We start from the raw sequence: 22,494 nt of genomic DNA on the forward strand, positions 1-22,494 counted from the left end.
AGACGGGGGGCGAAGGGGGCGGTGAGACGGGGGGCGACGGGGGCGGTGAGACGGGGGGCGAGGGGGCGGTGAGACGGGGGGGCGAGGGGGCGGTGAGACGGGGGGCGAGGGGGCGGTGAGACGGGGGGCGAGGGGGCGGTGAGACGGGGGGCGAGGGGGCGGTGAGACGGGGGGCGAGGGGGCGGTGAGACGGGGGGCGAGGGGGGCGGTGAGACGGGGGGCGAGGGGGGCGGTGAGACGGGGGGCGAGGGGGCGGTGAGACGGGGGGCGAGGGGCGGTGAGACGGGGGGCGAGGGGGCGGTGAGACGGGGGGGCGAGGGGGCGGTGAGACGGGGGCGAGGGGGCGGTGAGACGGGGGGCGAGGGGGCGGTGAGACGGGGGGCGAGGGGGCGGTGAGACGGGGGGCGAGGGGGCGGTGAGACGGGGGGCGAGGGGGCGGTGAGACGGGGGGCGAGGGGGCGGTGAGACGGGGGGCGAGGGGGCGGTGAGACGGGGGGCGAGGGGGCGGTGAGACGGGGGGGCGAGGGGGCGGTGAGACGGGGGGCGAGGGGGCGGTGAGACGGGGGGCGAGGGGGCGGTGAGACGGGGGGCGAGGGGGCGGTGAGACGGGGGGCAAGGGGGCGGTGAGACGGGGGGCAAGGGGGCGGTGAGACGAGGGGGCAAGGGGGCGGTGAGACTGGGGGCAAGGGGGCGGTGAGATGGGGGGCAAGGGGGCGGTGAGATGGGGGGCAAGGGGGCGGTGAGATGGGGGCAAGGGGGCGGTGAGATGGGGGCAAGGGGGCGGTGAGATGGGGGGCAAGGGGGCGGTGAGATGGGGGGCAAGGGGGCGGTGAGATGGGGGGCAAGGGGGCGGTGAGATGGGGGGCAAGGGGGCGGTGAGATGGGGGGCAAGGGGGCGGTGAGATGGGGGGCAAGGGGGCGGTGAGATGGGGGGCAAGGGGGCGGTGAGATGGGGGGCAAGGGGGCGGTGAGATGGGGGGCAAGGGGGGGGGGGGCGGTGAGATGGGGGGCAAGGGGGCGGTGAGATGGGGGGCAAGGGGGCGGTGAGATGGGGGGCAAGGGGGCGGTGAGATGGGGGGCAAGGGGGCGGTGAGATGGGGGGCAAGGGGGCGGTGAGATGGGGGGCAAGGGGGCGGTGAGATGGGGGGCAAGGGGGCGGTGAGATGGGGGGCAAGGGGGCGGTGAGATGGGGGGCAAGGGGGCGGTGAGATGGGGGGCAAGGGGGCGGTGAGATGGGGGGCAAGGGGGCGGTGAGATGGGGGGCAAGGGGGCGGTGAGATGGGGGGCAAGGGGGCGGTGAGATGGGGGGCAAGGGGGCGGTGAGATGGGGGGCAAGGGGGCGGTGAGATGGGGGCAAGGGGGCGGTGAGATGGGGGGCAAGGGGGCGGTGAGATGGGGGGCAAGGGGGCGGTGAGATGGGGGGCAAGGGGGCGGTGAGATGGGGGCAAGGGGGCGGTGAGATGGGGGGCAAGGGGGCGGTGAGATGGGGGGCAAGGGGGCGGTGAGATGGGGGCAAGGGGGGCGGTGAGATGGGGGGCAAGGGGGCGGTGAGATGGGGGGCAAGGGGCGGTGAGATGGGGGGCAAGGGGGCGGTGAGATGGGGGGCAAGGGGGCGGTGAGATGGGGGGCAAGGGGGCGGTGAGATGGGGGGCAAGGGGGCGGTGAGATGGGGGGCAAGGGGGCGGTGAGATGGGGGGCAAGGGGGCGGTGAGATGGGGGGCAAGGGGGCGGTGAGATGGGGGGCAAGGGGGGCGGTGAGATGGGGGGCAAGGGGGCGGTGAGATGGGGGGCAAGGGGGCGGTGAGATGGGGGGCAAGGGGGCGGTGAGATGGGGGCAAGGGGGCGGTGAGATGGGGGGCAAGGGGGGCGGTGAGATGGGGGCAAGGGGGCGGTGAGATGGGGGGCAAGGGGGCGGTGAGATGGGGGCAAGGGGGCGGTGAGATGGGGGCAAGGGGGCGGTGAGATGGGGGGCAAGGGGGCGGTGAGATGGGGGCAAGGGGGCGGTGAGATGGGGGGCAAGGGGGCGGTGAGATGGGGGGCAAGGGGGCGGTGAGATGGGGGGGCAAGGGGGCGGTGAGATGGGGGGCAAGGGGGCGGTGAGATGGGGGGCAAGGGGGCGGTGAGATGGGGGGCAAGGGGGGCGGTGAGATGGGGGGCAAGGGGGCGGTGAGATGGGGGGCAAGGGGGCGGTGAGATGGGGGGCAAGGGGGCGGTGAGATGGGGGGCAAGGGGGCGGTGAGATGGGGGGCAAGGGGGCGGTGAGATGGGGGGCAAGGGGGGCGGTGAGATGGGGGGCAAGGGGGCGGTGAGATGGGGGGCAAGGGGGCGGTGAGATGGGGGGCAAGGGGGGCGGTGAGATGGGGGGCAAGGGGGCGGTGAGATGGGGGGCAAGGGGGCGGTGAGATGGGGGCAAGGGGGCGGTGAGATGGGGGGCAAGGGGGCGGTGAGATGGGGGGCAAGGGGGCGGTGAGATGGGGGGCAAGGGGGCGGTGAGATGGGGGGCAAGGGGGCGGTGAGATGGGGGGCAAGGGGGCGGTGAGATGGGGGCAAGGGGGCGGTGAGATGGGGGGCAAGGGGGCGGTGAGATGGGGGGCAAGGGGGCGGTGAGATGGGGGGCAAGGGGGCGGTGAGATGGGGGGCAAGGGGGCGGTGAGATGGGGGGCAAGGGGGCGGTGAGATGGGGGGCAAGGGGGCGGTGAGATGGGGGGCAAGGGGGCGGTGAGATGGGGGCAAGGGGGCGGTGAGATGGGGGGCAAGGGGGCGGTGAGATGGGGGGCAAGGGGGCGGTGAGATGGGGGGCAAGGGGGGCGGTGAGATGGGGGGCAAGGGGGCGGTGAGATGGGGGGCAAGGGGGCGGTGAGATGGGGGGCAAGGGGGCGGTGAGATGGGGGCAAGGGGCGGAGATGGGGGCAAGGGGGCGGTGAGATGGGGGGCAAGGGGGCGGTGAGATGGGGGGCAAGGGGGCGGTGAGATGGGGGGCAAGGGGGCGGTGAGATGGGGGGCAAGGGGGGCGGTGAGATGGGGGGCAAGGGGGCGGTGAGATGGGGGGCAAGGGGGCGGTGAGATGGGGGGCAAGGGGGCGGTGAGATGGGGGGCAAGGGGGCGGTGAGATGGGGGGCAAGGGGGCGGTGAGATGGGGGGCAAGGGGGCGGTGAGATGGGGGGCAAGGGGGGCGGTGAGATGGGGGGCAAGGGGGCGGTGAGATGGGGGGCAAGGGGGCGGTGAGATGGGGGGCAAGGGGGCGGTGAGATGGGGGGCAAGGGGGGCGGTGAGATGGGGGGCAAGGGGGCGGTGAGATGGGGGGCAAGGGGGCGGTGAGATGGGGGGCAAGGGGGCGGTGAGATGGGGGGCAAGGGGGCGGTGAGATGGGGGGCAAGGGGGCGGTGAGATGGGGGCAAGGGGGCGGTGAGATGGGGGGCAAGGGGGCGGTGAGATGGGGGGCAAGGGGGCGGTGAGATGGGGGCAAGGGGGCGGTGAGATGGGGGGCAAGGGGGCGGTGAGATGGGGGGCAAGGGGGCGGTGAGATGGGGGGCAAGGGGGCGGTGAGATGGGGGGCAAGGGGGCGGTGAGATGGGGGGCAAGGGGGCGGTGAGATGGGGGGCAAGGGGGCGGTGAGATGGGGGGCAAGGGGGCGGTGAGATGGGGGCAAGGGGGCGGTGAGATGGGGGGCAAGGGGGCGGTGAGATGGGGGGCAAGGGGGCGGTGAGATGGGGGGCAAGGGGGCGGTGAGATGGGGGGCAAGGGGGCGGTGAGATGGGGGGCAAGGGGGCGGTGAGATGGGGGGGCAAGGGGGCGGTGAGATGGGGGGCAAGGGGGCGGTGAGATGGGGGGCAAGGGGGCGGTGAGATGGGGGGCAAGGGGCGGTGAGATGGGGGGCAAGGGGGCGGTGAGATGGGGGGCAGGGGGCGGGGATGGGGGCAAGGGGGCGGTGAGATGGGGGGCAAGGGGGCGGTGAGATGGGGGGCAAGGGGGCGGTGAGATGGGGGGCAAGGGGCGGTGGGGAGGGCGGTGAGATGGGGGGCAAGGGGGGCGGTGAGATGGGGGGCAAGGGGGCGGTGAGATGGGGGGCAAGGGGGCGGTGAGATGGGGGGCAAGGGGGCGGTGAGATGGGGGGCAAGGGGGCGGTGAGATGGGGGGCAAGGGGGCGGTGAGATGGGGGGCAAGGGGGCGGTGAGATGGGGGGCAAGGGGGCGGTGAGATGGGGGGCAAGGGGGCGGTGAGATGGGGGGCAAGGGGGCGGTGAGATGGGGGGCAAGGGGGCGGTGAGATGGAGGGCATGGGGGCGGTGAGATGGGGGGCAAGGGGGCGGTGAGATGGGGGGGCAAGGGGGGCGGTGAGATGGGGGGCAAGGGGGCGGTGAGATGGGGGGCAAGGGGGCGGTGAGATGGGGGCAAGGGGGCGGTGAGATGGGGGGCAAGGGGGCGGTGAGATGGGGGGCAAGGGGGCGGTGAGATGGGGGGCAAGGGGGCGGTGAGATGGGGGGCAAGGGGGCGGTGAGATGGGGGGCAAGGGGCGGTGAGATGGGGGGCAAGGGGCGGTGAGATGGGGGGCAAGGGGCGGTGAGATGGGGGGCAAGGGGGCGGTGAGATGGGGGCAAGGGGGCGGTGAGATGGGGCAAGGGGGCGGTGAGATGGGGGCAAGGGGGCGGTGAGATGGGGGCAAGGGGGCGGTGAGATGGGGGGCAAGGGGGACCGAGGGGGGCGAGGGGGGGGCGAGGGGGACCTGGGGGGGGGGCGAGGGGGACCGGGGGGGGGGGGCGAGGGGGACCGGGGGGGGGGGGGGGCGAGGGGGACCGGGGGGGGGGGGGCGAGGGGGACCGGGGGGGGGGGGGCGAGGGGGACCGGGGGGGGGGGGGGCGAGGGGGACCGGGGGGGGGGGGCGAGGGGGACCGGGGGGGGGGGGGCGAGGGGGACCGGGGGGGGGGGGGGCGAGGGGGACCGGGGGGGGGGGGGGCGAGGGGGACCGGGGGGGGGGCGAGGGGGCCCGAGTGTGGGGGGGGGGGGGGGGCGAGGGGGACCGAGTGTGGGGGGGGGGGGGCGAGGGGGACAGAGGGGGGGGGCGAGGGGGCCCGAGGGGGGGGCGCGAGGGGGCCCGAGGGGGGGGGGGCGAGGGGGCCCGAGTGTGGGGGGGGGGGGCCCCCGAGTGTTGGCGGGGGGGGGGCGCGAGGGGGACCGAGGGGGACCTGGGGGGGGGGGGGGGCGAGGGGGGACCGAGGGGGGGGGGCGAGGGAGCCTGAGGGGGACCGGGGGGGCGAGGGGGCCGGAGTGTGGGGGGGGGGGGGGCGAGGGGGCCCGAGTGTGGGGGGGGGGGGACCGAGTGTGGTGGGGGGGGGGGGGCGAGGGGGACCGAGTGTGGGGGGGGGGGGGGGGGCGAGGGGGACCGAGTGTGGGGGGGGGGGGCGAGGGGGACCGAGTGTGTGGGGGGGGGGGGGGGCGAGGGGGACCGAGTGTGGGGGGGGGCGAGGGGGGACCGAGTGTGGGGGGGGGGGGGCGAGGGGGACCGAGTGTGGGGGGGGGGGGGGAGAGGGGGACCGAGTGTGGGGGGGGGGGGGGGAGAGAGGGGGACCGAGTGTGGGGGGGGGAGAGGGGGACCGAGTGTGGGGGGGGGGGGGGGGGGGGGGGAGGAGAGAGGGGGACCGAGTGTGGGGGGGGGGGGCGAGGGGGGCGGTGGGGAGGGCGAGGGGGGCGGTGGGGAGGGCGAGGGGGGCGGTGGGGAGGGCGAGGGGGGCGGTGGGGAGGGCGAGGGGGGCGGTGGGGAGGGCGAGGGGGGCGGATAGGGAGGGTGAGGGGGGCGGTGGGGAGGGTGAGGGGGGCGGTGGGGAGGGTGAGGGGGGCGGTGGGAAGGGTGAGGGGGGGCGGTGGGGAGGGTGAGGGGGCGGTGGGGAGGGTGAGGGGGGCGGTGGGGAGGGTGAGGGGGGCGGTGGGGAGGGTGAGGGGGGCGGATAGGGAGGGGTGAGGGGGCGGTGGGGGAGGGTGAGGGGGGCGGTGGGGAGGGTGAGGGGGGCGGTGGGGAGGGTGAGGGGGGCGGTGGGGAGGGTGAGGGGGGGCGGTGGGGAGGGTGAGGGGGGCGGTGGGGAGGGTGAGGGGGGCGGTGGGGAGGGTGAGGGGGCGGTGTGGAGGGTGAGGGGGGCGGTGAGGGGAGGGTGAGGGAGGGGGGCGGTGAGGGGAGGGTGAGGGAGGGGGGGCGGTGAGGGGAGGGTGAGGGAGGGGGGCGGTGAGGGGAGGGTGAGGGAGGGGGGCGGTGGGGGAGGGTGAGGGGGCGGTGGGGGGAGGGGGAGGGGGCGGTGGGGGGAGGGTGAGGGGGCGGTGGGGGGAGGGTGAGGGGGCGGGGGGGGATGTGGGGGGCGGTGGGGGGTGAGGGGGCGGTGGGGGAGGGTGAGGGGGCGGTGGGGGAGGGTGAGGGGGCGGTGGGGGAGGGTGAGGGGGCGGTGGGGGGGAGGGTGAGGGGGCGGTGGGGGAGGGTGAGGGGGCGGTGGGGGGAGGGTGAGGGGGCGGTTGGGGGGAGGGTGAGGGGGCGGTGGGGGGAGGGTGAGGGGCGGTGGGGGAGGGTGAGGGGGCGGTGGGGGAGGGTGAGGGGGCGGTGGGGGAGGGTGAGGGGGCGGTGGGGGAGGGTGAGGGGGCGGTGGGGGGAGGGTGAGGGGGCGGTGGGGGAGGGTGAGGGGGCGGTGGGGGGAGGGTGAGGGGGCGGTGGGGGGAGGGTGAGGGGGCGGTGGGGGGAGGGTGAGGAGGCGGTGGGGGAGGGGGCGGTGGGGGGAGGGGGAGGGGGCGGTGGGGGGAGGGGGCGGTGGGGGTGGGAGAGGGTGAGGGGGCGGTGGGGGTGGGAGAGGGTGAGGGGGCGGTGGGGGGAGGGGGCGGTGGGGGGAGGGGGCGGTGGGGGGAGGGGGCGGTGGGGGAGGGGGAGGGGGGGAGGGGGGGCGGTGGGGGGAGGGTGGGGGGGCGGTGGGGGGCGGGTGGGGGGGCGGTGGGGGGAGGGTGGGGGGGCGGTGGGGGGAGGGTGGGGGGGCGGTGGGGGGAGGGTGGGGGGGCGGTGGGGGGAGGGTGGGGGGGGCGGTGGGGGGAGGGTGGGGGGGCGGTGGGGGGAGGGTGGGGGGGCGGTGGGGGGAGGGTGAGGGGGCGGTGGGGGGAGGGTGAGGGGGCGGTGGGGGGAGGGTGAGGGGGCGGTGGGGGGAGGGTGAGGGGGCGGTGGGGGGAGGGTGAGGGGGCGGTGGGGGGAGGGTGAGGGGGCGGTGGGGGGAGGGTGAGGGGGGGGGGGGGTTGGGGGAGGGGGGGGAGGGTTGGGGAGGGGAGGGGGCGCTGGGGGCCGGTGGGAAGTGGGTGGGGAGGGTGAGGGGGGGAGGGGGCTATTTGGGGGAATGGGGGGTTTCTGTGGCGGTCCCGCCGCCTCCTCTTTGTTCCTTTGTCTCCAGCCCGGCCTCAGGCCGCTCCCCGGCCTCCTCCTCCCCGCCCCGCGGGCCCCGGCACCAGACTCCTTCTTACCTCAGGGTCGCGACTCCGCCACCATGAAGCCGCCGCAACCCGATTTAAATCGGAGAATGAAGGCCCCGCTCACATCGACTACAATCAGAGTGAGCGCTGCTCCAACGCGCGAGACAACCTCCCCGGAAAACACCGAGCGCCGACAAACGGTCCGGCCACTGAGCCCAGCTGCAACTGCGCCACCAGCCGGCCGCCGGCACACTGCGCTGTCGCCGAAGACACCGCCACCTACCGGTCGCCGACAATCTGCACCGCCAAGGAGACACTTCCGGCTGCCGGCACACTGCGCCGCCGCGAAGGGACCGTCACCTGCAGGCCTGTAGCGAGTATTGACTCGGAACGTCGCGATCGATTGAAGTCTGTCACATGCTCAGCCTGGGCACAGTTACTGAACAGTCCTTCAGCACTGCACTATCTCTGAGAGATACACATATGAAAGAGGAGCAGGAGTAGACCTCTTTCTCTCTTGGGCAGTCCCTCAGGGTTGAGGATGGTTTTCTTCCAGGGGAGGTGGGTTCTGCGGTGGTTGAATAATTCAATCCTGGATCCGCAGACTCTGCCACAGGTTTAGCAGGTGGTGTTTGATGAGGTGGGTGGGATGCTCTGGATTCTGGGCTCTCCTTCCGCTGTTTACGCCTGGCCTCCGCGTGCTGCACCCTACGACGCTCAAGGTGATTGGCGCCTCCGCAGTCACTTTTTCTCCAGCTTGTGGGTTGTAAAGCAAGCGATTCCCACATGTTGGTGGGGATGTTGCATTTATTTAGGGAGGCTCTCAGGCTGTCCTTGTCGCATTTCCTCTGCCCTCCTCATGATCACTTGCCATTGCGGAGCTCAGAGTAGAGCACTTGTTTAGGGAATCTTGTGTTGGGCATGCAGGCAATGTGGCCCACCCATCGCAGCTGGTCGAGCGTGACCAGTGCCTCGATACTTGGGACATTGGTCTGGGAGAGGACGCTCATATTGGCATACCTATCCTGTTCGTGGATTTATACCCATCCTGCTCGTGGATTTGCAGGATTCCACCGAGGCAGCGTTGGTGATACCTCTCCAAGGGTTTGAGGTGTCTGTTGTATATAGTCCATGTTTCTGATCGATACAGGAGAGCGGGACCACAGCTACTCAGTAGACCAGGAGCATGTGCTGGGTTTGAGGTCTCAGTCTTTGAATATTCTGTTCCTCAGGCTTCCAAAGACTGCCCTGGCGCATTGGAGTCGATGTTGAATTTCATCATCAATGTCTGCTCACGCTGAGAGGAGGCCCCTGAGGTATGGGAAATTATCTACATTGTCCAAGGACTGACCATGGATCTTGATGGTTGGTGGGCAGTTTTGTGTGGCAGGAGCGGGCTGGTAGAGAACCTTTGTTTTCCGGATGTTTAGTCTGAGGCCTATTTTCTCATATGTCTCGGTGAATGTGTCAATGTTGGTTTGTAGCTCGGACTCTGAAAGTGTGCACTGATAGGCATCGTCTGCGTACTGCAGCTCGATGACAGATGTTTTTCATTTAGAGTACCCAATAATTTTTTTTTCCAATTAAGGAGCAATTTAGCTGGCCAATCCACCTATCCTGCACATCTTTTTGGATTGTGGGGGTGAGATCCACACAGACACCGGGAGAATGTGAGCTCCATGATAGATGTTGGCTGTTCTTTGTTCTGGCCTGGAGGCATCGGAGGTTAAACACTTTCCCGCTTGTGGAGTAAGTTACCTCCAGTTCAGCAGAAGCTTCAGGGTGACGGGTGGAGTGTTACTGCAAGGAAGATGGAGAAGAGCGTTTATGCGATTACGCAGTCCTGTTTGACCCTAGTTTTCACATGTATTGGGTCTTTGGTGGTTCCATTGGTAAGGATCAAGGTTTGCATGTCATCGTGGAGCAGGTGGTGACAAATTTCTGCAGGCAGCCGAATTTGAGGAGGATGCTCCACAATCCCTCACGGTCAAAGGCCGGGAGACATCCGGTGGTGGTCAAGGAGTGAGTGGTCGCACATTTGGTGGCCCCCACTTGAGGTGGATTTTTTCAGTCCAACCCCACCTGAATTATGTGGTGTTTGAGGACAAATGGTGCATGAGTGCCCAGGGAATGCAATACCCCTCTGGTGGGACTGGTGTATGGCTCAATCGAACGAGGGGTGCCACAATGAAGAGAGAGCAGCTGGAGCAATAATGTTTTTGTGGTGTGACACAGGAGAAGATGGCGGGGGGGAGCAAGGGGGCAGCTCTGCCCTCCCAGTAGTTGGGAAGGGAGAGATGGCGGCGGACATCTGAGGGCGGGCCTAGAGGGGCACGTGACGCGGGGTAGGTATGTGATGGTCAGTTGGAAACTGGAGGGAATGCCGGTGGTCATGGTGAATATTTATGTCCCAAATTGGGGCAATGTGGACTTTATGAGGTGGGTTTTAGGGAAGACCCCAGACCTGGACATGTATCGGCTGGTAATTCAACACGGTTCTGGATCCAAGGTTGGACCATCGAGTCCTAAGTCGTCAAGGGTGTCGGCGGTGGAGAGAGAATTGAGGGAGTTTGTGGAGCACATGGAGGGGGAGAGGGTAGGACCCAGATGGAGTTCAGATTGGGGGTCCACGGGGAGGGTGGTAGGGCAATTGCAGAGGGCCAGAAGGGTGGTGTACGAATATGGGGAAAAGGCGAGGAAGATGCTAGCCCACCAGCTGAGGAAACAGGCAGCAGTGAGGGAGATTGGTTGGGTGAAGGATGTGACGGGTAAGGTGGTGTTGGACCCAGAGGGGGCGAATGAGGTATTTGAGGCCTTCTACAGGAGGCTGTACAAGCCGGAACCCCTGCATGGGGAGGAGGGGATGAGACAGGTGCTGGATGGGTTGGAGTTCCCTAGAATGGAGGAGGAGAAGGTGCAGGGATTGGTGGCCCTGATTGGGCTGAGGGAGGTGATGAACGGCATTGATGCTATGCAGGCAGGAATAGCCCCGGCGTGGAGGGGTTCCCAGTGTAGTTTTACAAGAGGTTCAGTGCAGAGTTGGGGCTTCTGCTAGTGAGGATGTACAATGAGGCGAGGGGTAGGGGGAAGCCCCCCCCCACATTGTCACATGTGTCCATTTCCCTGAATTTGAAGAAAGATAAGGATCTGGAGCAGTATGGGTCGTACCACCCGATATTATTGCTTAATGTCGATGCAAAGTTGTTGGCAAAGGTGCTGGCGTCGCGAATAGAGGACTGTGTGCCGGGGGTGATAGGGGAGGACCAGACAGGATTTGTGAAGCGAAGGCAGTTGTCGGCGAATGTGCGCAGGTTGCTTAATGTTATGATGCCCTCGGAGGGGCAGGAAGTAGAAGTAGTGGTTCTGATTGTGATGTAATTCACTGACTGACCACTAGTAGTCTCATTAGTATATAAGTCAGTGTTCTTCAAACTTTTTTTCCGGGGACCCATTTTTACCAATCGGCCGACCTTCGGGAGCCAACCCGGCCGACCTTCGCAACCCACGCCGGCCGACCTGCGCGACCCACCATTTTCTCTTACCTTGTTTGCTGCTGACAAAAATGGAGTAAATGGTTTTGGGTCCCTTTGGCCCTCGTACACGCTCCTCCAATGGAACCTGTTGGATGAAGGTGAAGCCTTCCGGTCTCCAAACGCTCCAACTGTCCAAAGTTCTGCATTTTGTTCCTGTAAAATGTTATCAAATAAACCCCCCCCCCCCCCGAACTTGTAAAAAAAAAAATTTTTTTTAATGAATAAAATAAATGAAAAAGATAAAAATTAAATGAATAAAATAAATGAATAAAACCCGCCCGAACTTGGAAAACAAAAATCTGCGACTGTTTTTTTTAAAAAGCGGCCGCACTGCGCATGCGTGCCTGATCATCGGCGCGCATGGTTTTGTTCGTGGCCATTTTGAAGGCCGCTTGCAGCCGGCGTTCTTAACAACCGGCTGCTGCGGCTGTTGCGCGCAGATTTGCGCGATCGGGAGCACCGCGACGGACGGCCCAGGGACCCTCCCGACCACCCGCCCACGACCCACCTGTGGGTCGCACGCCCGAGTTTGACAATGCCTGATATAAGTGAATGTTAGAGTCAGGTGAGCTCAGACTGACTAGGGAGCTAGGAGAGAGGTTGATTGTACATCTGTTATTCATTATTCATCTGTTGTTTGTATTAATTTGACCCACAATTAATGTTAATATATAATTTATAGCTTTAGCTACAAGAGTTCTTGGAATATAAGTCAGGTCATCCGATAAGAACATTAAATGGTACCAGGTCTGGATGGTATTAAACACTGAGAAAAAAACTATCACATCATCGAGTGAAGCCTGCCACGAGGTCCACAGAGATTTGAAGATTTTGCAGACTGCAAGAATGAACTACATGGAATTGTTGAAGCTACCAATGAGTCTCAGATTTCATGGTAATGTGGGCAGCAACTGGCATGTGTTTAAACAACAATTTAATCTGTTTCTTACTGCAGTAAATTTGGGAGATCAATCAGATTCCCATAACATAGCGATGCTCCTCACAGCAGCAGGGCCCGAAGCAATTGCTGTGTTTAATATGTTTAAATTTGCAAACGATGAAGATAGTAAAAATGTTAACAATGTAATTCGAAGATTTGATGAACATTGCACCCCCAGAAAGAATTAAAATTATGAACATTGTGTTTAAATCACGTTTACAGAAGAAGACAGAGGAGTCCATAGATCATTTCATCACTGATTTAAAGTTAAAAGCTAAAACCTGTAATTTTTCTGCAGTCGAATCTTTCATGTTTCTCAGCTAGTTTAGCACAGGGCTAAGTAGCTGGCTTTTAAAGCACGCCAGCAGCACGGGTTCAATTCCCATACCAGCCTCCCCAAACAGGTGCCGGAATGTGGCGACTAGGGGCTTTTCACTAACTTCATTTGAAGCCTACTTGTGACAATAAGTGATTTTCATTTCATTTCTAATGGTGACATCTTCTTGGAGAAAAGCACTCCAGTTGCCGCCCTTTTTCCAAAAAGGCAGGAAACTTCCATAAAAAGGTGGGAAAGTTCCTGCAGCTCCTCGCACACCAACAAACAGGTTAAAGATCAGGACAAAGTATTTCTGTGTAAAAGATGTGGTCAAAGGCACAAATTAAGGAAGCGTCCAGCGTTTGGCAAGTTTTGTTCCGGATGCAAAGGAAATAATCCCTTTGCTCAGAATTATTACTCTAAGATCAACCCCAGTCCCCAGTGATGAAACATCATTGTTTGTTGGGGTAATAACAGAGAAGAAGAATTTTTTGGAGACATCAAAAAATTCTCCAACACTTAAAAAAATGCAAACTGATGCTTCTTTTAAAATAAATGCGGTGGATGAGGTCAAATGGCTGCTACCACTTGAAGTGAATGGTACAATGGTCCAATTAAAGTTAGACACTGGTGCCAAATACAATTTAATCAGCATGACTGATTTTAAAGATCTAAAATATCAGCTGATTAGAAGAAATCACAAAAAATCTCTTTTTTTTTAAAAATAAACAATTTTATTGAGGTTTTTTTGGCAGATAAAACAATGATATTGTATAGTACTGTAGAAAGAAGAAAAGCAAATAACGCATAGTACAAACCACAACTCCATTCTCCCAAGGACCTGCCTAAACCACCCCCTACTCTACCCTACCCTAACCCTCCCCCCGCGCTGACGGTTAATTCTCCGTGAAGAAGTCAATGAATGGCTGCCACCTACGGGCGAGCCCCGATAGTGAACCTTTCAAGGCGAACTTAACTTTCTCTAGACCGAGAAAGCTCACCTTGTCCGATAGCCATACTTCGGTCTTCGGGGGCCTTGAGTCCCTCCATGCCAACAGTATTCGTAGCCCGGTACCAGGGAAGCAAAGGCCAAGTCGTCCTTCTCCTCCTGGACTCCCGGGTCCTCCGACGCCCCAACGATTGCCACCTCAGAGGACTCATTACCACCCCAGTTTTCAAAACCCGGGACATGATGTCCGCGAATCCCTGCCAGTACCCCCTGAGTCTACGGCACGACCAGAACATGTGCACGTGATTAGCCGGCCCACCGTCACATCTGGCACACTTGTCCTCCAGCCCGAAGAAATTACTCCCTTCCAAGAACAGATCACCCACCCTTGCAATCCCCGCCCTCCGCCTCAGTTGATACCCACTGTCCATGTTCCCCGGTGCAAATCGGTGATTGCCGCAGATTGGGGTCCACACCAATGCTCTCACTTCCCCGATATGCCTCCTCCACTGGCCCCAGATCCGAAGAGCCGCTACCACTATAGGGCTGGTGGAGTACCGCACTGGCGGGAGCGGCAGAGGCGCCGTAACCAGGTCTGCCAAACTGGTGCCCCTGCACGAAGCAGCCTCCATCCGCTCCCAAACCGACCCCGTACCCACCATCCATTTCCTTATCATCGCTATGTTGGCCGCCCAGTAGTAGTTGCTGAAGTTCGGCAACACCAGCCCCCCTTCCCCTCTGTTCCTTTCGAGCATCACCTTCCTCACCAGCGGGGACTTCTCCGCCCAGACAAAACCCAGGATAATTTTATTCAGCCTCTTAAAGAAGGACCTCGGGATGAAAACGGGGAGACACTGAAATATGAACAAGAATCTCAGGAGAATCATCATCTTAACAGTCTGCACCCTCCCCGCTAGTGACAGGGGCAGCATGGTAGCATAGTAGTTCGCACAATTGCTTCACAGCTCCAGGGTCCCAGGTTCGATTCCCGGCTGGGTCGCTGTCTGCGGAGTCTGCACGTCCTCCCAGTGTGTGCGTGGGTTTCCTCTGGGAGCTCCGGTTTCCTCCCACAGTCCAAAGATGTGCGGGTTAGGTGGATTGGCCATGCTAAATTGCCCTTAGCGTCCAAAAAAAAGGCTAAGTGGGGGTTGCTGGGTTGCGGGGTTAGAGTAGATTCGTGGGCTTGAGTGGGTTGCTCTTTGTAAAGGCCGGTGCAGACTCAATGGGCCGAATGGCCTCCTTCTGCACTGTAAATTCTATGACTTATGACAGCGGGAGCGCATCCCAACTCCGAACCTCCTCCCTCACTCGTTCCACCAGTCGGGACAGGTTGAGCTTATGCAACTTGCCCCAGTCCCGTGCCACCTGAATCCCCAAATATCGGAAACTCTCCCCCATTAGCCTGAACGGCAACCCCTTCAGCCTACTCTCCTATCCCCTCGCCTGAATTACGAACAACTCGCTCTTAGCCACGTTCAGTTTATACCCTGAAAACTGGCCAAATTCCCTCAGGGTTTCCATGATACTGTCCATCCCCGCCATTGGGTCCGATACGTATAACAGCAGGTCATCCGCATATAACGAGACTTTATGTTCCATTCCCCCCCCCCCCCCCGGACCAGCCCTTTCCAGCCCCTTGAAGCTCTCAGAGCAATTGCCAGGGACTCTATGGCCAGCACGAACAGCAGTGGGGAGAGAGGGCAACCCTGTCTTGTCCCAAGGTGCAGTCTGAAATAATCTGATGCCGTCCTGTTCAACCTTACACTAGCCTCTGGGGCCTGATATAACAGCCTAACTCAGTAAATGAACCCCTCCCCGAACCCAAACCGTCCCAGCACCTCCCACAGATAGTCCGACTCGACCCGGTCAAAAGCCTTTCCTGCATCCATAGCTACCACTATCTCTGCCTCCCTACTCTCCGGGGGAATCATAATCACATTAAGCAGCCTTTTTAGATGGGCCACTAGTTGCCTACCCTTTATGAACCCGGTTTGGTCCTCCGCATTTACGTCCGGTACACAGTCCTCAATTCAAGTCGCCAAGATCTTGGCCAGTAATTTAGCGTCTACGTTGGTCAAAGAGATCGGCCTGTAAGACCCACAAGCCTCCGGGTCTTTATCCCGTTTCAGAATAAGCAAAATAGTGGCCTGCGACATCGTCGGGGGTAGAACCCCTCTGTCACAAAATATCTCTGAGAGATTATAATGGTTCAAGCATTAAATGTTATGGTGCTTGTGACCTGAGTGTGGTGGTGAAGAACACAGTTTATTCCGTCCCATTCTGTATTGTATCCGAGGGCTTGGATTCATTATTAGGTGATCAGTCCTGTGAAGAATTAGGTCTAGTGCAGTTGGTTTATAGCATCCACAACAGATTGGATCAACACGCCAACGATTCTGAGAACGTTATCAGCAAATTCAGCATTGTGTTCACTGATTTTTAGTGCACTATCTTTCGCCAATGAGATACAATTTAAAGAAGATGCATTATCAAAAGCACCGATAGAAACTATTAGTAATGTCATGTGAGAGTGCCTTTAAGAATTGGATGTTTAAGAAATGTACCTTTAAGAAATGAAGCTGATCATATCACTGAAATGATGTCACGGGGGGGGGGGGGGAGCTGAGCTCACTTCTGCTTTTGGGAGTTTTAGTTTCAGTTTGAAGAAAGCTTGGGTGTGGCTGTGAGCTGCATTGTTGGTGATCTCTGCCACAAAGGACTATCTCTTAATCATTTGGTGAAATCGGAATTGTAAAAAGGTCTCAGTATTGAATATAAATCTAATGTGCTTCTGTTTGAAGGATTTGTTAAGTCTTTTGGATGTGTAAAGGAACAGTTTGCAGTATTGGGTAGTGTTATATTTTCGGGGTTATCTTTGAAGTAAGGGGTGTTAAGAGATCCAGTGTTTATTTAAAAGGTTAATTTGAGTTCATGGAATAAACATTGTTTTGTTTTAAAAACCACGTGCCCATAATTGTAATACTACACCTGGGGAACAAGCCGTGTGCTTCAAAAGCAACAATCCATTAAAGGTGGGGGTTGGTTGAACTCCATGATACATTTTGGGGTTCTGAAATCACATCTCCCATAACAGTAGTGAAATTGCTGATGATGTAGATCTGCATGTCAATCTCATTTCTACCCTACCACCCGTATCAGATACAAAACCACAAGTTATCAAGACGATAGAAGAACCTACCAATGGGGTAAATTCCATGGTATGTGTAAAACAAAAAAATGGTGATGCTCATATAGGCATGGCTCCCACAGACCTTAACAAAAAAAGTGTTTATATTATATGGTTGGCAATGGACAGCCAATCTGATCCAAATCTCGCGGAATCACGTTGCAAAGCGTTACATAGTCACATGGTAGATCGGCAGCAGCGTTACTCATGAATAGAAGGTTGTGTACCACACTTCCATACTTGTAAAAGAAGGAGGGGAATGCAGTGGTGCTGCAGGAAATGCCTGCCTGGGCTCCATGTCCTGTCCATCCTCCCCGCATCCACCACGTCAGACTAGGACTGGCATTCTTCCTCCTCCAGCATATTACCCCTTTGCTGCGCGATGTTGTGGAGGATGCCTGTGGATGTATTGAGCAGCCTGGGCATAGAGAGCCTCTGTGACGGCATGGGTGTACCTGTGCACCGAGGTCTGTGAGATCCCAGATAGGTCCCCACTCGGCGGCTGGAAGGACCCCGTCGCGTAAACGTTCAGGGCGACCACCACCTTGGCACTTGTGGTGCCACGGTTGTGCCATGATCCAGCAGATATGTTGCACCGTCTCCCTGCTCAGCTGGAGTTTTCGACGGAATGCCCAGTCTGGCAGGTCCTCAAATAGCAGGCAGTGCCAGTACACACAAGGCCTTACGTGGTGCCTCCTTGGTACCTCCTCCTCCTCGGCCTGTTCGGCAGCCGGCTCTCTATCCTGGGCAGCTGCCTCCTGTTCCTCTGCAGCACGCTCTGCTGCTGCACGCCCTGATGCTGCAGCTTCCTCCTCCTCGAGCAGCGACAGCTCATACAGTCACAGGGCATCCCCCAGGGCTGCGATGACTAGCAGGAAGGCCACCATTGCTGGTTGAATTCCAATATCCATTGTCTGCAGGGGGCGAAAGGCCGACATGTTAGCATGGTGCATACCCCTGTACCCAACGTGGTCCACTGGGCTATATGGTGGCCCCGGTTGGCACTGTGGGTTCTGCCACCACATGACCCCCCCCCCCCCCCCATCCCTGCACACCTGGCCCCATCGGTGGTCGGCACCGTGGGGGCCTCTGGCCTGGTGCCTGTTCCCAATGCCAGGGGTACCTTTGGCTGGCGTTGCCCTTGCCAGCGGTACACTCCGCAGCCCCAGCCCAGCGCCTCCGTAATGGTTATAGTGGGCGTTGCCCTTGAGTGGGCCGCCGATGCCCCACCAGCGGGTGGTGGGCGGTAGGGTGGGGGGGGCACCCATACGACCGGGGTCACTCTGCAGAACCAGGGGCCAAGATGGGTGGTCAGTGAGGTGCGCGGCAAGATGGCTGCCTAGCAGGCCGCAGCAATGGCGGTCTGTGCCTGGACACCATCCCAATACCGTGATGGGTAATCCCAGCCACATGGCGGCCATGGAGTAGGAAGTCGCGTATTTGGAATCTCCCGCTCGTGACGGAACCTTTGGACCTTTCCTCCCTACTTTTTTGGAAATTTCTTTTTGGAAAAATGGTTGGAAAAATCGTGAGACAGTGAGGAGGAATCCCTCACCAGTATATGGAGACGTGGACCAGAAGTGGTCTTATAAGAAGAAATAGCCGGACAAAGAAGGCACGTGTAGATCCTACAGCACAAGAAAACATGGCGGGGACTTCCGGGTGCGGCGATGACCAGCTAAGTCGCACGTTTCGGCAGCTCCCGTTGGAACGGACTTTTGGGCTCTTGATAAGAGCCCCAACGGCAATTTTAAACGGCCAAAATCACTGTGCGGTGAAATAGAAGGGAATCCCCCCAGATATTGATGGAAAAAGGAGAGGATAGCGGCAGGATTGCAGTGGATCCTTTGGAGCAGCGGCAAGGAAGGGAAGCTCGAAGTAAGATGGCGCCGGAAGGTGGCCGTTCGATATGGGGCCCGGAGCAACAAGAGTTCCTGCGGCGCTGTGTGGAAGAGCTGAAGAAGGAGGTGTTGGACCCGATGCTACAAGCGATTGAAGGGCTAAAGGAGGCGCAGAGGACCCAGGAGTTGGAGCTTCAGGTCGTGAAGGCAAAGGCTGCTGAAAATGAAGATGAAATTCAGGGCCTGGTGGTGAAGACAGAGACGCACGTGGCGCAGCACAAGAGGTGTGTGGAGAGGTTGGAAGCCCTGGAGAATAATTCGAGGAGGAAGAATCTAAGAGTCTTGGGTCTTCCCGAGGGCGCAGAGGGGGCGGACGTCGGGGCATATGTGAGCACGATGCTTCACTCGCTAATGGGATCGGAGGCCCCGACGGGCCCTTTGGAGGTGGAGGGAGCTTATCGAGTTATGGCGCGAAGACCAAGGGCAGGAGAAATACCTCGAGCCATAGTGGTGAGGTTTCACCGCTATAATGACAGAGAGATGGTCCTAAGATGGGCGAAGAAAACTCGGAGCTGTAGGTGGGAGAACGCGGTGATCCACGTATACCAGGATTGGAGTGCAGAGGTGGCGAGAAGGAGGGCAAGTTTCAATCGGGCTAAGGCGGTGCTTCACAAAAAGGTGAAATTTGGAATGCTGCAACCGGCGAGACTGTGGGTCACATACCAAGGGAAGCACCACTACTTTGAATCGGCAGAAGAGGCGTGGACATTCATAGTGGACGAGAAGCTGGAATAGTCTGGCGAGAGAAAGAGCTTCTGGGACAAAGTGGTGGGGTGACTATGTGGGACGAGGAAGGGGGGGGGATGATTTTTCAATTGTTAACTCTTTAATCCTGTAAATTTTCTCTCTCCCCCTCGTTTGGGGGGTGGGGGGGAGTATGAGGAACTGTGGGCGCCGGTGGGTCGGAAAGCGGGGCTGAGTGGGAAACGCGGGCCTTGTTCCCGCGCTACGGTAATTATGGCGGGAACAGGGACGCAGGAAGGTGGGGGCCTCGCACAGTGAGAGGCCGAGGGCAAACGGGGAAGCAGATGTCAGCCAGAGTTCGCTGACTTCTGGGAGCAACATGGGGGGTGTAATTACGCTAGAGGGAGATCTAGCGGAGAGGGGGGGGAGGGAGCTAACTGGGTTGCTGCTGCTAAGGGGAAGGGGGAGCTGTTATGGGGCGGGGTGGTCGAGGCGGGAGGGCACCGTCGGTGGGATATACGGGTACGTGGGAACCGGGTGAGGAGCTGGGGTAAAAAAGGGGATGGCTAGTCGACAAGGGGGGGGGGGGGGTAAAGAGCCCCCCAACCTGGTTGATCACGTGGAACGTGAGAGGGCTGAATGGGCCGATTAAAAGGGCGCGGGTACTCGCACACCTAAAGAAATTAAATGCAGATGTGGTTATGTTGCAGGAGACGCACCTGAAATTGACAGATCAGGTCAGACTACGTAAAGGATGGGTGGGACAGGTGTTTCATTCGGGTTTGGATGCGAAGAATAGGGGGGTGGCTATTTTAGTGGGGAAATGGGTACTGTTTGAGGCAAAGACCATAGTGGCGGACAGTGGGGGTAGATACGTGATGGTGAGTGGCAGACTGCAAGGGGAGGCGGTGGTTCTGATGAACGTGTACGCCCCGAACTGGGATGATGCAAACTTCATGAGGCGTATGTTGGGGCGTATCCCGGACCTGGAGGCGGGAAAGTTGGTAATGGGGGGAGATTTCAATACAGTGCTTGATCCAGGGCTGGACCGGTCGAGGTCCAGGACCGGGAGGAGGCCGGCAGCGGCCAAGGTGCTTAAGGACTTCATGGAGCAGATGGGAGGAGTAGACCCTTGGAGATTTATCAGACCTAGGAGTAAGGAGTTCTCATTCTTCTCCCATGTTCACAAGGTATATTCACGGATAGACTTTTTTGTCCTGAGAAGGGCACTGATTCCGAAGGTGACAGGGACGGAGTACACGGCCATAGCCATCTCGGACCACGCTCCACACTGGGTAGATCTGGAGGTAGGAGAGGAAAAGGAACAGCACCCACTCTGGAGAATGGATATGGACCTGTTGGCGGATGAGGGGATATGTCTAAGGGTGAGGAGGTGTATCGAAAGGTACTTGGAGCTTAATGACAATGGAGAGGTTCAGGTGGGAGTGGTCTGGGAGGCGTTGAAGGCGGTGGTCAGAGGGGAACTGATATCCATAAGGGCACATAAAGGGAAGCAAGAGAGTAAAGAAAGGGAGCGCTTGCCGAGAGAACTTCTGAGGGTGGACAGGCAATATGCAGAGACACCGGAGGAGGGACTGTACAGGGAAAGACAAAGGTTACATGTGGAATTTGACCTGCTGACCACGGGTAAGGCAGAGGCACAATGGAGGAGGGCACAGGGAGTGCAGTATGAGTATGGAGAGAAGGCGAGTCGGTTACTGGCCCAACAATTGAGGAAGAGGGGAGCAGCGAGGGAGATAGGTGGGGTGAGGGATGAGGAGGGAGAGATGGAACGGGGAGCGGAGAGAGTGAATGGGGTGTTTAAGACATTCTATGAGAGGTTGTATAAGGCTCAGCCCCCGGAAGGGAAGGAGGGAATGATGCATTTCCTGGATCAGCTGGAATTCCCGAAGGTGGAGGAGCAGGAGAGGGCGGGACTGGGAGCACAGATTGATGTGGAGGAGGTGGTAAAGGGGATTGGGAGCATGCAGGCGGGGAAGGCCCCGGGACCGGATGGGTTCCCGGTGGAATTTTATAGGAAATATATAGACCTACTGGCCCCGCTTTTGACGAGAACCTTTAATGAGGCCAGGGAAAGGGGGAAGTTGCCCCCGACTATGTCGGAGGCGACAATATCGTTACTTTTGAAGAAGGGTAAAGACCCGCTGCAGTGTGGGTCCTACAGGCCCATTTCCCTTTTGAATGTAGATGCTAAGCTCCTGGCCAAGGTAATGGCGACAAGGATAGAGGATTGTGTCCCGGGGGTGGTCCATGAGGATCAAACACGAACATACGGAGGCTGCTAGGGGTGATGATGATGCCCCCACCAGAGGGGGAGGGGGAGATAGTGGTGGCGATGGATGCCGAGAAAGCATTTGACAGGGTCGAGTGGGACTACCTGTGGGAAGTGTTGAGGAGATTTGGTTTTGGTGAAGGGTTCATTGGATGGGTGCAGCTGCTATATAGGGCCCCGGTGGCAAGTGTGATCACGAACAGGCAGAGGTCTGACTACTTCCGTCTTTATAGAGGGACGAGGCAGGGGTGTCCCCTGTCTCCGTTACTGTTTGCATTGGTAATTGAGCCCCTGGCCATAGCACAGAGGGGCTCCAGGAAGTGGAGGGGAGTACTCAGGGGAGGAGAAGAACACCGGGTATCATTGTATGCAGATGATTTACTGCTGTATGTTGCAGACCCGGTGGAGGGGATGCCTGAGATAATGCAGACGCTCGGGGAGTTTGGGGAATTCTTGGGGTACAAATTGAACATGGGGAAGAGTGAGTTGTTTGTGGTACATCCGGGGGAGCAGAGCAGGGGAATAGAGGATTTACCGCTGAGGAGGGTAACAAGGGATTTCCGGTACTTGGGGATCCAGATAGCCAGGAGTTGGGGAACCTTACATAGGCTTAATTTAACACGATTGGTGGAACAGATGGAGGAGGATTTTAAGAGATGGGACATGGTGCCCCTGTCACTGGTGGGGAGGGTGCAGGCGGTCAAAATGGTAGTCCTCCCGAGATTCCTTTTTGTGTTTCAGTGCCTCCCGGTGATGGTCACGAAGGCTTTTTTCAAGAAGATCGAGAAAAGCGTTATGAGTTTTGTGTGGGCTGGGAAGACCCCGAGAGTGAGGAGGGGGTTCTTGCAGCGTAGCAGGGAGAGGGGGGGACTGGCACTACCGAGCTTAAGTGAGTACTATTGGGCCGCCAATATTTCAATGGTGTGTAAGTGGATGGGAGAAGGGGAGGGAGCGGCGTGGAAGAGATTGGAGATGGCGTCCTGCAAAGGAACCAGCCTACAAGCACTGGTGACGGCACTGCTGCCGTTCTCCCCGAAGAAATACACCACAAGTCCAGTGGTGGTGGCAACACTGAAAATTTGGGGGCAGTGGAGACGGCATAGGGGAATGACGAGAGCCTCGGTGCGGTCCCCGATAAGAAATAATCATAGGTTTGTCCCGGGGAGAATAGATGGGGGATTTGGAGCATGGCAGAGAGCTGGGATTGTGCAACTGAGAGATCTGTTCGTAGACGGGACGTTTGCGAGTCTGGGAGCACTGACGGAAA

The 22,494-nt window shown here is 60.4% G+C and overlaps 1 protein-coding gene across 1 annotated transcript in view; it reads right to left on the reverse strand.

The window, feature by feature from the left end:
- Positions 1 to 7,642, reverse strand: part of rad54l2 (RAD54 like 2) — a 205,552-nt gene extending 197,910 nt beyond the window's left edge. Inside the window, exon 1 of the mRNA XM_072472078.1 lies at positions 7,476 to 7,642. The gene's annotated coding sequence lies outside the window, so the exon portion shown is untranslated. The remainder of the gene's footprint in view (positions 1 to 7,475) is intronic.
- Between the last annotated feature and the right edge of the window lie 14,852 nt (positions 7,643 to 22,494).

The sequence above is a fragment of the Scyliorhinus torazame genome, chromosome 13 (genome assembly GCF_047496885.1).
Source record: "Scyliorhinus torazame isolate Kashiwa2021f chromosome 13, sScyTor2.1, whole genome shotgun sequence".
Taxonomy (NCBI): Eukaryota; Metazoa; Chordata; class Chondrichthyes; order Carcharhiniformes; family Scyliorhinidae; genus Scyliorhinus; species Scyliorhinus torazame.